Genomic DNA, 18,299 nt, shown 5'->3' on the forward strand with positions numbered 1-18,299 from the left:
CAGCAGAAGGTTGGATTGAGTTTTTTGATCCATTTAGCCACTCTGTGTCTCTTAACTGGTGCATTTAGTCCATTGACGTTGAGAGAAAGAATTGTCCTGGGATTTAACGCCATCTTTATTTCAAAATTTGGTGTGTCTTTTGGGTAGTCTTGTCTTAGATTAGGTCTTTCAGTTTTTCTCTTAAGACTGGTTTTGTGTCTGTGAAGTTTCTGAGCTGTTTTTTGTCTGTGAAACCATGTATTCTTCCATCAAACCGGAAAGTGAGTTTTGCTGGGTATAGTATTCTGGGTGAAGCATTCATTTCATTCAGTCTTGTCACAATATCCCACCACTGCTTTCTGGCATTGAGCGTTTCTGGTGACAGGTCTGCTGTAAATCTCAGGGAAGCTTGCTTGAACATGATTTCCCCTTTTGATCTTGCTGTTTTCAGAATTCTGTCTCTATCTGTGGGATTTGTCATTGTGACTAGGATGTGTCTTGGGGTGGTTTTTCTGGGGTCTCTTTTGGTTGGTACTCTTCGGGCATGCAGGATTTGATCACATATATTCTTTAGCTCTGGAAGTTTCTCTTTAATGATGTTCTTGACCATTGATTCTTCCTGGAAATTTTCTTCCTGGGTCTCTGGGACTCCAATGATTCTTAAGTTGTTTCTGTTGATCTTATCATAGACTTCTATTTTCGTCTGTTCCCATTCTTTGACTAATTTTTCCATTGTCTGCTCATTTGCTTTAAGTTTTTTGTCCAATCTCTCCTGCTGTATGGAATTGTTATGTATCTCATCTTCCACAGCACCAAGTCTATTCTCAGCTTCTGATACCCTGTCCCAGAGCTTATCCATTTTGTCATTCACTTCGTTTACTGAGTTTTTCAGGCCTGTTAGTTGACATGTTATTTCAGTTTGGAGTTTTGTCATTTCTGCCTTCATATTTTCTTGGTTCTTATTAGTGTTCTGTTCAACTCGATCCATGGTTTCTTGGAGTCTGTTGAGCACCTTCCATATTGCTAGTCTAAAGTCCTTATCTGAGAGGTTGATTAGTTGTTCAGTCATTATCTGGTCCTCAGAATTGTCATCTTCATTCTCTATGTCTGATGCTGGCCTGCGCTGTTTCCCCATTGTCACATTTGTATTGTGGGTTTTTCTACGTGTTGTAGTGGTATTCATTGTCTATATGATGTAGGCAGCACACTCCTCTGGCTCCTCCCTTTCTGGATGGGCTGACTTGCCTCTAAGGGAGGGGAGTCCTCCGTGGATGAAGCCTCACACTGGGTCAAATCTTAGGCCCGAGCATGTAACAGAGAAGACAGTCCAGAGAGAAATGTTTGCTTCTGTGATATAGCGCCGTTCTTAGTGTGATTTTTCCTTCTTGTTGCAATGGAGTTCTTTCCTTAGAAAGAGTGCACGGCCGCGTAGCGAAGCGGAGCGGCCGTGCTCCTCTGAGCCTCTTTTTGCCCCACTCGCAAGAGTTTCACGCAAGAGGACAGTAGACAGACATAGACAGGTCACACTCACAGTCTTTCACAGCTGAGCCCCACTGGGCCGGTATACTTTCGCGGATTTTCCCCGCCTGGTGTCACACACAGGGAGCCAGCTTTTGCAAAGGATAGCCGGTTTTTATGCTCTGAAGTCCCTCCCTGAAAATGGCGTCTGGGCGAGCGAGGTTTCTGGAGGCTCTTTTTGCCCCACTCGCAAGAGTTTCACGCAAGAGGACAGTAGACAGACATAGACAGGTCACACTCACAGTCTTTCACAGCTGAGCCCCACTGGGCCGGTGTACTTTCGCGGATTTTCCCCGCCTGGTGTCACACACAGGGAGCCAGCTTTTGCAAAGGATAGCCGGTTTTTATGCTCTGATCAGTCATCATTATTTTTAAGTCACGGATTTTTACTTTTTTTCTCAGCTGTTGTGGGCATTTGATCTTGAGTGATATCGAGGGTGTATTTGATTTTAATCATTAATACTGATCTGCTAATGTTAATGCTATAGAAATCTTTTAACTACTGAGCTAGATCATGTTATTTTATGCTGCTACTTTATAATTTGAATTATATATAGCTGAATAGTGTCTTTCCAGCTAGATAGAATATACATGTATATATATATTTTTTAAATATTTTGCTTTTGGGAACACACTCCTCTGTTCTGAGCATACTCCTGACTTGTTCTTAGGACATTGTAACTGGTTCTGGAGATTGAAACTAGGTCAACCAAGTGCAAGGCAAATGCCTTAATCTCTGTAAATCTTTCTGATACCGAGATAGAATATTATTGGAGTGTAGCAACCACATCTTATTTTACTTGCTTTTATTATAGTGTCTGGCATTTAATTGACATTCAGAACTTAAAACTATTCATTATTATTTCCCCAATTGGATAAAATAGTGGGAAGTAAAAGCTCAAAATTCTTTTTTTTTTTTTGTTTTTGTTTTTGGGCCACACCCTGTGACGCTCAGGGGTTACTCCTGGCTATGCGCTCAGAAGTTGCTCCTGGCTTCTTGGGGGACCATATGGGACGCCGGGGGATCGAACCGCGGTCCGTCCTAGGCTAGCGCAGGCAAGGCAGGCACCTTACCCCTAGCGCCACTGCCCGGCCCCCTTAAAATTCTTAATAGAATTAATGATTACATTAATTCTTTGCTGTCATCAGTGAATTTAAGTGAATAATTAAAATGACTATATAAAACTGACTATTTTGTTTGTATAATAAACGAGAACCTTTCTTAGTTCAGGAAGGTTAGTGCTAAGTTTAAAGTTAGTACAGTTTTAAAAACTGTAAAAAAGAAATTAGACTGTCTTTGACTCTCAGATTAAATTTTAGATCTTGAGTTTCCATACATCTTCTTGGATAAACATCTATATGCAATGAAATACTTTATAATTTTTCTTCACTAGAGCTAACTAAATTAGCTAAAACAAAAATATTTCCAGTTTTCATTAGTTCCTTTTTAAAAGAAGTTTGTTTACTTCGAAGCTCATAAAATTTAAAATGATGTCAGCTGTATTAGCAGATAAACAAGTTGATTCATTTGGCCCCAAACTTCGGAATGAATCTTAGAGGAACACATTTTGTTCTTTCTTTTACCCAGTGATAGAATATTTTCCTTCCTTTCCTCTGTCTTGTGGGTAAAGAAATGGAATAGGTGACTATTTAAAGTCACTTGAACTGTTCAGGAGAGGAAGGGAAAAGATTCTTTACCTATTACTTCTTTTAGGTTTCTTTTGCTATTAAGATGAGCCATGTACCTTTCACCTCATGTAATGGGATAAATAGTTGAATTGTAACTTTTTTTTTTTTTGGCTTTTGGGCCACACCCGGCAGTGCTCAGGGGTTACTCCTGGCTGTCTGCTTAGAAATAGCTCCTGGCAGGCACGGGGGACCATATGGGACACTGGGATTCGAACCAACCACCTTTGGTCCTGGATCGGCTGCTTGCAAGGCAAATGCTGCTGTGCTATCTCTCCGGGGAATTGTAACTTTGATAATACATATATTGCTGCACTTTTTACAAAGTCACTTAATGCTCTTATTAATACATTATTATGAATTAGGGATATTTAGATGTATTGTACTTTGAGGAGATGGCTTAAGTTTGACAGATATATTCTAGTCAGTGACTTGAAGTAGTATGTAAACACACATAAAATTAAGTTATTGTAGGGGCCGGAGAGACAGTACAGCGGTAGGGTGTTTGCCTTGCACGCAGAAGGACACTGGTTCGAATCCTGGTATCCTATATGGTCCCCTGAGCCTGCCAGGATCGATTTCTGAACATAGTGCCAGGAGTAACTTCTGAGCGTTGCTGGATGTAACCCTTCCCCCCCCAAAAAAAGAATAAAAACATTAAGTTATTGTAAACAGTTAAGTTATCCTAAACAGTTGTACAATAGGTAGGGGATGCACTTACCATCTGAAAACTACTGGGATTGCCTCATAACTGCAGATCCAGGAGTATCCCCTGAACATTGCGAGTTTTGGCCTAAATACCACAAACTCTTTTCTCAACCTTTATACCATAATTTTCCTAGGTATAATTAATAGTTGTTTCCCCAAATCTTTTTGAATAATAATCCTTTTGAGTAATTTTGCAAAATTTCTAGATTAGGCAAAACAGAAAATTTCTTACTTTAAAGTTCTCAAACATGTACTTCATTGTGGAATTCCAAAGAGAGATTGCACTTTGTATGATTTACAAAGTTCTTTGATTTTTTTTTTTTGTCGTGAAATTTACCAGGTGAGATCTGAGGGGAGACAGGATAGAAGAGAGAGTACTATTCACATGTTTAATATGATATTATGTCATGGAAAAAGCTTTGAACACATTGAACTAAATAATCTTATTTAGCTCATGTCTGTGAATGTTGTCTCAAAGTCTTTTTTTGATGAACTATTTGTTATGTTTCTTGATTCTTTACAGCGGAACTTTCTAAACATTTTGGCGTAACCTTTCAGAAAAATAAGTCATTCAGCAATGCCCTGAATCTTACTTTCTTTAAGTGAATAAACAGTACCATTTGAATTGCTCCTAATGGTACTACCACTGGTCTCCATCTCAGCACTGTTAAAGGGACAGTACAGAATTTGTATAACTTGAATTTCCACCAATGATAGACATTCCTGGAGGTATTCTCTACTCATTTCACAACTGTACCTTTTTTTTTTTAATAATATATTTAAGCACCGTGTTTGTAGTTGGGATTCAGTTATAAAAAGAACACCCCACTTCACCAGTGCAACCTTCCCATCTCTCTCCTCCCTCACCCCCTGCCTGTATTTGAGACAGATATTCTACTTTCTTATTCATTAAACACCTCTACCTCTTATTGCTGTATGCTGAATTTCTTCTCTAAATCATCAGCAATTTATTATTGACTAGAAAAATTCCCAGTGTCTTAAGCTGGTGATGTTGGATAGCAGTCTGCATTTGATTTTATGTCATATGCATTTTCTACTGATATTATTGCTCATTGTTCCATTAAGTTCTTACTTTTACAGTTTCTATTTGGTGGCATATGTCATTCCTTCTAAGTGGAATACCTTTTAGTTAACATTTTTAATTATCTAAATCTTACCAACAAAAGTTACCTTAAATGCTGATACTTTCCTGCCCAACTGAAAGTACTGTTGCTTTTATCTAGATTTCTCTAAATATAACTTTGTAAGATGTATATAATAGACACTAATATTTTTGACTAATCTCCTTTATATGTTAATTTCTTGCAGGAGTGTGATATAGAGCATGACAGTTGTAATAGAAAACTTACAACTTTCATTAGAATAAAATAATTAAAATTTTTGCTTCATAAAGTACAAATAAAGATATTTCTGAGTATTGGGTATGATGTGGCTATATTTCTTTTTCAAATGTTTCCTGTCAATAATGCTCATTCATCTGCATAAAGACAGAATGATAGAGAACATGGTAAGATAACCCAAATGAGGGGGAGATCTTTATTTTATTTTATTATTTTTTTTTGGTTTTTGGGTCACACTTGGTGATGCTCAGGAGTTACTCCTGGTTATGTGCTCAGAATTTGCTCCTGGCTTGGTGGACCATGTGGGACACTGGGATTGAACCGTGGTCTGTCCTAGGTCAGCTGTGTGCAAGGCAAAAGCCCTACTGCTGCACCACTGCTTCAACCTCAAGGAGGAGATTTTTTTATTTTTTAATAGTTTTAGGCCACATCTGGCAATGATCAGGGATTATTCTGGCTCTGCACTCAGGAATCATTCCTTATGGTGCTCAGGGAACCATATGGGATGCTGGGCATCGAACTTGGGTTGGCTTTATGAAAGACAAGAGCCTTTCATGCTGTACTTTCTTCAGCCCTGAGAAAGAGATTTTTAGTGAACCAAACCAGAAAGTTGTACTCTTACCATATTTCATTAATTTGAATTCAGCTAAGTGAGCATATTTGAAAGGGAAATTCAAAATGTGAAAAATTTTAACATGAGTCAATTTGTCAAAATACTTAAAAGTTTATCTTTGATGTCAAATAAACCTGGATTTAAAATCTGGCTGTGTCACTAATCTTGGACAAGTTAACTCTTGTGAGATTTTACTAAAAATTTAGATGAGAAACTTGTTACATAAAGTAATTATTTTTAGTTGTTGCATTATTTTTAGTGAAATATACCATTGTTAACATCGGTTCTTATTGTTAAAATGAATTTAAATTAGGCTAAGTTAAATAGTTTCTTTTAACTATAATTAAGGTGAATAGCATCAAGAGTTTTTTCTGCATCAAAAATTATAAATTATACTATGATAAATTACAATGTTTTTACCAAAATAAGTATTTTGTAAACATATTTGGGACATATTTTGGAAAGATTGGAAGACAAAGGAGGAAGATATCCCAGGGTAACAGAAAAATTAGGGAGGAAAAATATAGTAATATTATAAGACTAGTCTGAAAGTTCTCTGGAGCAGAATTAGACTGTTTTTAGAAAGAAAGCAGAGAAAACAGGGAAACTGTTGTTAATGAAATAAAGAAAATATTCTATTTTAAAGAGCTCATTAAATTCTTTATATAATATAGTTGATTTTAGACTTAGGCACTGTGAAATTTAAGAACTAGATTCATAATCAAAGAATTGGGACTCAGACTTATCAACAGCAGTAATAGGAAGATATTAGAGCTGAAGCGCTTTTAAAAGTTTGAAGAAAAAAAAGTTAGAAGAAAAATTATAATTCAAGCCAGAGAAACTAATTTTAGTTATTAGTCAAGTTCTTGAGTAAAATTAAGATTTTTTTCATACAAAAATTGTATCCAAATATTAATTTCCCATTTTCTATTAATGAAACTGAGGAGTGTTGTCCATGAAAACAGAAACATATTTCAAGAAAAGGAAGATCTGTGAGAAAGGACTGTTTGGGTTTGGGACAAGAAGAAGGTGAAATAAATTTTCTAGGATGTTAATCTGCAGTTGACTGGTCTATAGTGACTTGCATAACTGGGGCAAGCTTAGAAGAAACTTCTTTTTTACAAATAGTTGATTTGTGAATTAATACATTTGAAGGAGATTTGTCATGCAAGGAAGTCTGACTTTAGTGATCATATATTATTTGATAATTTTATTATATATATTTTATCTTTATGTTAGTTTCTTTATGTCCTCAATAGGTTATATTGTCTAGAAAAATTCCTCAAATACCTTATAAACCTGGTTTTGCTGCTGTGAATCGTTGTGGCCACACCAACTTTTTCAAATAACTCTTGTCAATAATAGAAAGTACTTGGGAAGATTACCCATGATGAGTGGGAGATTTTTATTGGGCCAGGCCTGAAAGTAGCATTCTTTAATTCCCACATTTCATTTATTTGAACTCTGTTAAGTATTATTTTGTCTAAGATTAATGGTAAAACCAGATTTAAAAATCTAGATTTATCTGACATTAGAGATAAACTTTTTAATGCTTTGACAAATTACCTCATGTTCACAAGTCTTCTTCCCTTGTACATATTAACAAATATTTTCAGAAATATGGTATATATTATTAGGTTTAAATTATATATTATGTATTTTTTCTTGTAGATAAATATTTAGAGATAAGTATATAGAAACTTGATTGAGAAACCAGGCATTTATTAGTTCCAAAGAAAACAATGTATTGTGTAGGAAAAGAAAGGCAGTTAAGGTTTACTGCTTGGTTATGCAAAAATGCTCCTTAAATATAGAAAGTAGCTGTTTCCTAAATAGAACTAAAATAGAACTAAATATTTTTGTTTATTTTTTGTATCACTCCTAGAGTTGCTCAGGGCTTACTCCTTGCTCTGTGTTAAGGGATCATTCCTGAGAGGGCTTGGGGAATCACACATGGTTCTGGAAATTGAATTTGTGTCTGTTGTAGACAAGGTAAGCATCTTACCAATGGTACTATTTCTTTGGCCCCAGAACTGTATCTTCATCAATAGTCAACCATAAGGTAATACCTTACTGGATCATTTTAGAAATACTAAGAGTAACATTACATTGTGTGGAAATATGAAGATAAATTCTGAATAGCCGGTTAAGTTTTAGGGAAAAGTAAATTATAAAATGCTTAAAAGAAAAGGGAGGCAAAATGTCCATGACACTGGTTTTGTCATACATTTGGGGCTGTATCTCCATTACATAAAACTAAAATGGTCTGTACAGTCAAAGAATTATCACAAAAGACATTCTACCAAATGGGAGAAAACATTTGCACACTATACATCTGGTAGATGGCTGATATCCAAGATGTATAAAGCACTGACAAAACAACAACAAATAAACAGCCCATCAAAAAAGGGGGTGTAAAACTGAACCAAGAAGACATACAGATGGCCATCAACCACATGAGAAAATATTGTCACTGACTATCAGGAAAGTCAAATTCAAAATGACAGCTATCCCCTCATACCTGTGAAAATGATCTACACAAGTGCTATCAAAGGGATGAAGTAAAAGGTTTTCTAGTCAAGACTGAAGAAAATGCAGCCATATACACTGTTGGTATTAATGTGAAGTGTTTTAGCCCCCGGTATAAAGTATGATCATTCGTTGAAATATTAAAAATGAATCTATGATCATAACATTCCCTTCTGATGCAGCATTCTTTATACAGAAAATACATTATCAAGGTGTTTAAATAAAAAAAAAATAAAATATATTAAAAAAAAAGAAAAATGAAAAAAAAAAGAAAATGCATTATATTTTTAAAATTTCCTACTATTCTGCTGTTGTGTTGGGGAAAATACTCATACCTGTATGACGATAGGTTTTTTTCTTGTATGTCAAAAGAATAGTAAAAACCCCAACTGTCGATTATTATAGGCTGCAAAATAAATGTTTATGCAGTAGGAAGTGGAATATTACACAGTTGGAAAAGAATAGGAAACATGGAAAATTATAGAAAAATTATTGCATGAAAAAAAAGATAAAGGGCATTTATTATTTTTTGATAAATGAGATAGTATGATTGATTTTTTTTTTTTAATTTGGCATAGATGGAACACTGAAAAGCAACTAACATGACTGGGGTATGATGAAACTCCTTTTAAATGATTTTGCTTCTTGAACACATTTATAAATGTGAAAATATTATTTATGTGTTACTTAGAACCTATATACATTGAAATTAAATTTATATACCTGAAGTTTTAGAAAGGAGAAAGCAACAAAAGAAACACTTAGATTATGAGAACGCAATATTGGTCAAAAGAGGGGAAGGAATGGCTACAGATAATGGGTATTAATGGGTATTAGTTATATTTAGGTGGAATAAACGTAGATCTTTGATGAGTATTATAATGTGGCATATACATGTACTGCTCAGGATTTACATAATTGTATAAAAGCAATAAAATGTAGTAAGAGTTTTAAATACTGTTTGTTAATTCAGTTTTAAGCTATTTTCCAGTATAAAATTTTTGTGCGTTGTTCTCTTAAAAAATAAAGTTGATTTTTAAAAATGGAATTTTTTTGTTTTTGTTTTTTGGGTCACACCCAGTAGCGCTCAGGCTCTATGCTCAGAAAATCACCCGTTATGCACAGGGGACCATATGGGATGCCGGGATTCGAACCATTGTCCTTTTGCATGAAAGGCAAACACCCTAACTCCATGCTATCTCTCTGGCCCCATAAAAATGAATTCTTACTTGAATCATCATGAGATACACAGTTACAAAGTTTTTCACAATTGAGTTTCAGACAGTGTCCAACACCCTTCACATTTCCTGCCACCAGTGTCCCCAGTTTCCTTTCTGCCCTCTCCCTTGCCTTCATCCCCAGCCTGCCTCTGGCAGACATTTTTTTATTTTTTTATTTTATTTTTGACCTTATGTGGTGATACTCAGAGGGGAACAAATGGGATATCAGTGATTATCTGGGTTGGACCAGTGCAAGGTGAATTCCCTACTCATTGTACTATCTCTTTAGCCCCTTTCAGTATTTAAATCTAGTTTTGACAGCACAAATGTATACATTTTAGTTCTAAACCATTGTCCTACATATATATAATGTTCATTAACACACTCTATGAAGTTCTTTGTTTCCTAACAGTTTTTACTTTGTCACTTTGTGTTCCCTGTTTCACATTCTACCAACTTTCTATTTTTTATATTTCTTTATATGCAGCATTAATTTTTATTTGTTTATGTTATATATGGTGTCTTCTTTGTGCTTATCTTCTAGGAATATTTGTCATTTTCTTTGAGAAACTATCTTTAATGATTAGTTCAGTTATTATATCTAGACAAACTGTCAAAGGTTTACTTTTTTACTTTTTAATATTTTTGCTTGTAGGGTAGGGGACTATTCCTCATTTTCTTTTTTTTTTTGATGGAGATGGAATGTTGGATGCAAGTAAAATCAGATAGTGCAACAAGTGAGCTGATGATGCTTAAGGTTATACTTACAAAGGAAGTCTTTACTTCAACCTTGAAGATGGATCATAGACTAAATGGAAACTTTGACAGGCCTGCTTAGAAGCAGCTAATAGGGAAGAAAAAAAAGTCAGCTAAGCCATTCTAGCCCTAGAATTTAATTATCATCTTGTGGTATAGTGGAAATACTGAGTATTTTAACCAAGGAATCAATATGATCTGTTGTTGTGATAGGATGACCAATTTTATGCCTTTTTTTTTTTTTGCAAGATTGTAGGGCACCTTTTGAAATAGTTTTCTGTTTTTATAGTTTATAAAATAAAACTATAGAGTTGAACATGAGATCAAAAAAAAAGGAATAGCCATTTTCAAATTCCTTGTTTTGTCCAAATAGTTCAGCATAGAATGATCTCCTATTGCACAAAAATTTAACTCTATTTGGAAACACTTTCTTTGTTACTTCTACTAACGAGCCATGATGATAGATCCCTTCCACATGTTGTTGTACACTGTTCTGAGTGTACTGTCGTTATCTATATATTTCATGGTAGTTGTATTAACAAATCCTGGGATTCATTTCTTCCGGGAATTCCCGTGTTTTATTTTGTCCACTCATGTTGCACTGATACTGTACTATTACTTGATGCTTTTTTCCTGTTTCTTTCCATAAACATTTCTTGGGTACTAAACCTTGACAAATGGATACTTCCGCCAGTTCACAACATTACGTAAATATGTATGTGACTTTTGACATGCAGTTCTTATTTTTTTTCCCCCAAACATTTATTTTCCTTTGCTGATTTAATTGATGGTGGGCTTTTCTGTGAATTTACAAAAGCGGACATATTATTTAAACCTTCACCCATAAGTTATACGAAACATTTTTGTTTGGTTTGAAAAAGTTCTATTCAAAAGTTCTATTCAAACATTGATAGTTTGAATATAATCTGTTCTTACTCTTTAGCTTTTGGGTTTCAGCTTTCTCCTCTCTAATGAATCAAGGGCTTATTTGTTATCCTTTCTAGAACCATAAAGAATCTACTTCACTTTAGGCAATAATTGTCTCCACATTTACTTTATAGAGTCCTCTTTGGTGGAGTCCACAGGAGGAGAGGAAACACAGGATTCATAAGATGGCGGGCGGGTGAGTGACTAAGAATTTGGCCTGAAACTTGGGAAAAGAAGTGATAGTAGTTTCTCTTTACTAGGAAAAATATTCAAAATATAAATTTTAACATTATATTGTCTCAAAGAGGCCTGTAAAGACAATCTAATGGTTTTTATTTTTAATGCAAATTTTGTTAATTTATATGGCATAGCTGTCATGCCATCTGCTTTATAATTTTTATCAAAATTCACACAGTGATTTGGTACATATTTGACAGTTATGAAAAACATAGTTTATCCTATAGTACATCTTTTCCTTAGTGATGAAATTGCATCATTAAATTGCAGTTTGGAGCTTTGTTTTTAATAACAAAAATTTAAACTCAATAATAAATACTAAATTGTGATAAGCAGACAGATGTGCTTTTGGAGCTTCATAAATCAAGCTTGATAGAAAGAAAATAAGAAAACTTACATGAGGATCAGGAAGATAGTTTATAGAGCTGGAGCATCTGACTTGGGTCTTGAGTTTGCGCCACAGACTGCATTAATTCCAGAGCGTTTCTCGGTCTGCCCTGATTACTCTAGTATTACTGGCCCTAAATATTGAAACATAGAGCTTATAATGGACCAGGCATCACCATGAGTATTCTCTAGGTCCCTTGAAACACTGCTTGGGATCTGTCCTACAAATAAAATCTACTGCAAGATAGTTTACATTACCATAAAATAATAAAGTGGCAAACATTTTTTTCAGCAGAAAAATAATTTGTATTCCATCAGATTACTTTATATTATTTAAACTCAAAGCTGTGATTTTTATATGACTAAAAACAGGAAACATAGTTTGTTAAATCTGAGGCAATAAAGGAATGCAACCTTTAAAAGCTAAATCAGATGAAAATAAAAGCCTGTGGGTCTATATTTATGGCGTTACTATATTTTCAATCTCAAAATAACCTTGAGTTGGTGATGAATTTGAAACTTTTCTGTGTGTGCTTAGTTAGGTGTGTGTGTAGTTAAGTGAGCCCGATTGTAAGTAGTATCAGAAAGCAGAAACTTGTTTGTCTTTAGAACCCTTTTATTACTTTTTATCTTATTTCTTTAACACTCTCATTTAGTTATCATTCTCCAAAAGCCTTTTTCTATTTTACACTATCAAAAGAGTGTAAGAAAAAAAAAAAGAACATTTAAAATGTTTCAAGTGTTTTATAATTAAGGCTGCTTTTCAACTTTTGATCACCTCTGAGGTTATATAACTTAAATTTCTTTTTGTTTCAACATAAATTTATTCATGATTTGTGATCAGTAAATGTTTGATTTGTATTCATTTTACATATGTATATATGCTTGGTGTCATGTCTTGGATTTTTAAGGGATTGTGGAAGAAGTTTAATAAATGTCATTTTAAAGCACTTACTGGAAAAATTGCAAGCTCCATGAGCTCAAATCTCAGGAATCTGAGTCAGTTCTGACAGCTTTGATATTATGGATATCCAGTAAGAAAGGGTTTTAGTGACGCAGTGGTTTAGGAAACACCTAAGGCAAAGCAAGCAGGTCAAGAGCTTAGATCCTGTTAGTTCCTGTTAGCTTGACTTCCCAGCAAGGAAAAAAATATTAAAAGAAAGATTTCTAGTACTTAGAACTTTGTACTTGAACCTTGGTAAGTTTTTGAATAGACACACTAAATGGTAGATTACTTTATAACAAAATTTCTTTATGGCAAAACTTTAGACATTGATATCTGTTAAAATTATTTTTAGAAAATAGTTTTTTGGACTCTGATTTTAGTTACAGGCAGGAAGGGAATTGGCACTGTTAAAATTATAGTCCTATTATCTGAGAGTCTTCAAATCTGATTTGGGTTTTTATTTACATGGCAATCATTTGATCTTGACAATGAGCTTATAAGATTAACATTCATATATATATATATATTTCATAAAGAAGAACTGAAACAGCACACTTCTAATGAGATCACAGTGAAGGTATATCTTAAAACGAGCTCAGACTCCAAATATTTAACCTTTGTTTCTAGACCAGTATTTCCCACTCCTGTTCGCTTTGTTTTACTTTTAACTTTTTTGGAGTGAAAATTATCTCCCTAAAAAGTTTCTTCATATATTCTGTAGTCATAGTTCCCAAATCTTTCATATATTACCAAGGCTGCTTGTGCTTAGTTTCACTCAAACCTTTTGTTGTATTTTTACTAGCAGTATAGAATTCACAAAAATTACTAGACATTACAACATTTTGAATATATGCATTTAGTAGGGAGTTTACTCAAACTGAAAAAATATTTTTCTGTCCTCAGTAAGAGTGTAATTTAGAATGGAGACAAATATTTGAGGTATTAGACTACATTATGATAATTGAAATAATTTTTTAGCAGTGGGGTTGCTGTAAATGATTGGTTGACTGTTTTATATAGCTCAAGAAAAATTCAGAGAAGAGGTTATATAAAGTGAAGCTTGGGAGTGTAAAACTATCGCAGATAGGGTGCTTGCCTTGCATGTAGCCAACACAGATTCAATCTTCAGCACCCAATATGATTCTCTGAGCTCCACCAGGAGTGATCCCTTAAACAGAGCCATGAGTAAGCTCTAAGCAGCATTGTGTTGCCCACAGAACAAAACTAAACAAAAAACCAAGTAATTTCCCCCCCTCCAAAGTCCTTCCCATAACCTGAAGCATGAACATACTTTTGGCAACAAAGAAATTCATCATCTGTTCATGCATGTTACATGCTTAGCATTTGTACAGACATTAATACATGAATATAGTATTACGTTTGAATAATTATACTATTCACTTTTCCTTTAATTCATACAGTCATGTTTGTATATTTTTCCAATACAATCTTATTGTGTATTCTTTATATGTAGTAGTGAGTAAATGATCACACTAATGGGAAGTGGAGAGCATGTAACGAAACTAGGTGTTATTGTGCTAAAAATGAAATTGGAGGACAGTTTTGGAGAAACACTAATATTTCATATGTTGTTGCAGAAGGAAGAAAATGATATTTGAACCCAGGGGTTATTTTTCATTATGATAGCTCTATGAGACCAGGTTGCAAAATTGTCTTCTGACTTAATTTGATCCTGAATTTTCTTGGAATCAATTTTTGTTTTGAAATTAGACAACAAAAATTGGATTTTGTTTTTTGGTCTTTGAACTACTTTTTGCCTTACACGTGGCAAATTCAGGCTGTTGATGTAATCAATAATTACTAATTATCTATTGCTATTGTATTATTTATTAGGTTTGTTTTATTTTCTTAGTTTTCTTCGCTTGTTTTCTAGGTTTTTGTTTTTGTTTTTGTTTTTGGGCCAGACCCGGCATTGCTCAGGGGTTACTCCTGGCTGTCTGCTCAGAAATAGCTCCTGGCAGGCATGGGGGACCATATGGGACACCAGGATTTGAACCAACCACCTTTGGTCTTGGATCGGCTGCTTGCAAGGCAAACGCCACTGTGCTATCTCTCTGGGCCCTCTAGGTTATTTTTAACCAATATTTTCTTCTTTTACACTTTATAACATAATTTGTGGTATAATTTTTTTATGTTTTTTTTCTATAGGTTTTTGTTTGTAGATTTTACTGAAATTTATATATAAGACCTGTTAATTGGATTGTTTATTAGGCCATATTTTTTACCTGCCAATCTGATATTGTGCAATTTTATATTTTAGTTCTTTTGGGATTAATTTCTTTTTTGTTTGTTTGTTTTTGTTTTCTTGGGTCACACCCAGTAGTGCCAAGGGTTACTCCTGGCTCTGTGTTTAGAAATCGCTCCTAGCTCGTGGTACTATATGGGACGTCAGGGATTGAACTCACATCCTTCCTGGTCATCCGGGTGTAAGGCAAACGCCCTACCACTCTGGTCCCAATTTCTATTTTTATTTTATGTATTTTCCTTTAATACCCCTTGTAAAACTTTTTGATAATTCTTTGTTCATTGCTTAGTAAATGTTACCAATACTTTTTTATTAATAGGCTTAATAGTGTAGTATAAATAATGGGGATAGAAGTTGGTTTAGAGGAGAATATGAATTGGTGAATTACAGTAGAGTAATAGTTTTTTTTTTCTTTTGAAAAGTTTGGGAGACTGCAGTTAGTTAATGTGCAGTTCTATCCTGGATACTACTTATTGTTTCCTGAACCTCAAGGTAGGGTGTCCCCTAAATACCCCCCAAAAAGTTTGGTAAATATAGAGATTATTGGCACATGTGTTGCCTGGCTGGCTACATGGTGCCTGAGTTCTTGTCATCTTTATCTTCCCCATTGAGATGTGGACTTTCATGCTTTCCCCCTGGGACGTGTACTGGGGCTCTCTCTCCTCCTTTGGAGAATTCTGCCTGTGCTCTCTGTTGAATGTGTTACCTACTCTCTTTCTTTATTACATTTTTTTGGAGGTATTTGGGTTATTGGGTCACACCCACCAGCGCTCTGGCTCTATGCTCAGAAATTGCTTCTAGCAGGCTCAGGGGACCATATGGGATGCCGGGATTTTAACCACCGTCCTTCTGCATGCAAGGAAAACACCTTACCTCCATGCTATCTCTTTGGCCCCTCTTTGTTTATTACTTAAACCTTTTCTCTCACCTTCCTAAGTACCCCCAAATCAAGTTTGTTTACTTAAAAAATGAATATATGGGGATTCTCATCTTTGTGTGTGTTTTTTTTCTTTTCTTTTCTTTTCTTTTCTTTTTTTTTTTACTGCTGGTCTTTTTCTATACAGATACTCCTCACTTAATGACCAAGTTCCGTTTCAAAGACTTGGCCATTAAGTGAATTATTCGTTAAGTGAGGAACTGCATGTACTGCATACAGTAATACATTATATGCAGAGTACTTGACAATACAGTATTCTGAATAAGTAAAATAATGAGAAAGATCAAACTGAAAACTTCCACTTGTTTTAATTTGCATAGTTTGTGTAATTTACACACAGTACTGCAATGTATTACAGAACATAAAGTTAGTAAAGTAGGTACATTAAAGCACCCAAAACCACTGTACTGTAGAGTGTATAAGCTGGAAAAAGGATATTTAAAATAAAATAATGGTGAAGAGATGGTCATAAGTGCGAGTGGTCGCTAAACAGGTAGGTTGTTAAGCGAGGAGTATCTGTAATTAATTTTTAGTCAGAGGAGGTCTTGTCCACACCTTGTGGTTCTCTGGATGTTCCTGGCACTGTGCTCAGGAATGACCTTTGGGGATGCTGAGGATGTTACCTGGCTGAATTAGCCACATGCAAAGTCAATGGCTTACTTCCTGTACTGTTTTTCTGGGTCTTGTAAGATCTTTCTTAAACATGTCCTATTAACTTTTTCTCTATTTTTCATTATTTGTCTAAGTTCTATAATATATTTACTGCTACAAGTCATTATTATTTCAATTTCTTAATACTTTAAAAACTTTTAGAGAAAAATTTTAGGACCTAGATTTTGCTGTGAAATGAAGTATTAGTATATGATCTTAACCTTAGATTATTTTTAAAATTGCTAGCAAATGTGCACCAAAAGTAAATAATGTGTAAATGACTACATTATTCAAAATTACAGAATTAGACATCTGTCTAATGAATGCTGTTCTAAATGTTGCTAAATGATTAATAGTAATTAAAAGGTTAAATATAAGCTGAAGAAAGCTTTGAATTTTGAAATGTTTGCAGCAGCTAGTAATCCTACTGATGTAGACATTTTTTGTCAAAGTTGAAAAAGTTAGAGCTAATTAATTTCTTGGGAGACATATGATGAAATTGTAGGTGTGATAACATATTTGCGTAACATATGGTAGTTATGGGGCACCTTTCTAATGAATGAGCAGCCAGTTAAATATAGACTTTTTGGTATGTTTTTCTTATATTACATTCTTCATTGCTGTGTCTTTTAAAATGGATTTTTTTTATAGAGGTCATCTTTAAGATTTATCAAGTTATATTTAATAGATATTTTGAACATATAATTTTGTCCTAAATTTTAGTAAAAGTTCTCTTAACAAATAATAGCCAATTTTTTTTATCCCTTGTCTTACACATGTATTTTTATGTATTAAAAAAATATAACATGAGGAACTGTTTTCTCAGTTCACTTTTCTCAGTTTCACTTAGATTACCTGTTAGTGAGGACTAAAAAAAAGTTCTGTGTTTACAGATCTAGGTACAAATTTTTAAAGGGTTTCTATTTTTACATTCTAAGAATTTACTATTTGCATTGTGGTTCTTTCAGTATTTTTAAAATAGTTTTTGGTTAAAAAGGATTAAAAAGGTATGAAATTCTATTATTAAAATAGATAAGACAATTTAAATGAAAAATCTTAGAAATACTTATGGCATGGTGTTGGGAATTATGTACATGGGAAACCATCAGTAGCATTGTAAATCACAGAATTTCAATTGATTATAAAAAGTTAAAAATTGAAATTAAGTTTTGTGAATTTGACTTAACAGTTATGTTTTTATTTTAAATTTAGTTTCAGTTTTAAAACTTGCTCTTTATCAAAATCTGTATTATAATTGTTCATTTTAGCTAAAACGTTCTATTAGACAAAAATAGCCATTGTGAATTTTGGAGTTCAAGATCGAAATGATTCTTCACTGAAAGGTATTAAATTCTAATAGTTTCAATATTCAACTGATTAGATTAAAAAAAAAGTAAGTGAAGGGGCCGGAGTGATAGCACAGCAGTAGGGTTCTGCCTTGTAAGCAGTTGACTCGGGACAACCGGGGTTCAATTCCTGACATCCCAGATGGTCCCCATGCCAGGAGCAATTTCTGAGCAAAGATCAAGGAGTAACCCCTGAGCGCTGCTGTGTGTGGTCCAGAAACAAAAAACAAAC

At 34.2% G+C, this 18,299-nt stretch overlaps 1 protein-coding gene across 3 annotated transcripts in view; it reads left to right on the forward strand.

Moving 5' to 3' along the window:
• Positions 1–18,299, forward strand: part of AKT3 (AKT serine/threonine kinase 3) — a 344,608-nt gene that overhangs the window by 36,046 nt on the left and 290,263 nt on the right. Inside the window, exon 2 of one of the 3 annotated variants that reach the window (XM_049776508.1) lies at positions 11,432–11,493. The exons of the other annotated variants lie outside the window; for them this stretch is intronic. The gene's annotated coding sequence lies outside the window, so the exon portion shown is untranslated. The remainder of the gene's footprint in view (positions 1–11,431; positions 11,494–18,299) is intronic. 3 annotated transcript variants of the gene reach the window in all.

This window comes from Suncus etruscus, chromosome 7 (genome assembly GCF_024139225.1).
Source record: "Suncus etruscus isolate mSunEtr1 chromosome 7, mSunEtr1.pri.cur, whole genome shotgun sequence".
Lineage (NCBI taxonomy): Eukaryota > Metazoa > Chordata > Mammalia > Eulipotyphla > Soricidae > Suncus > Suncus etruscus.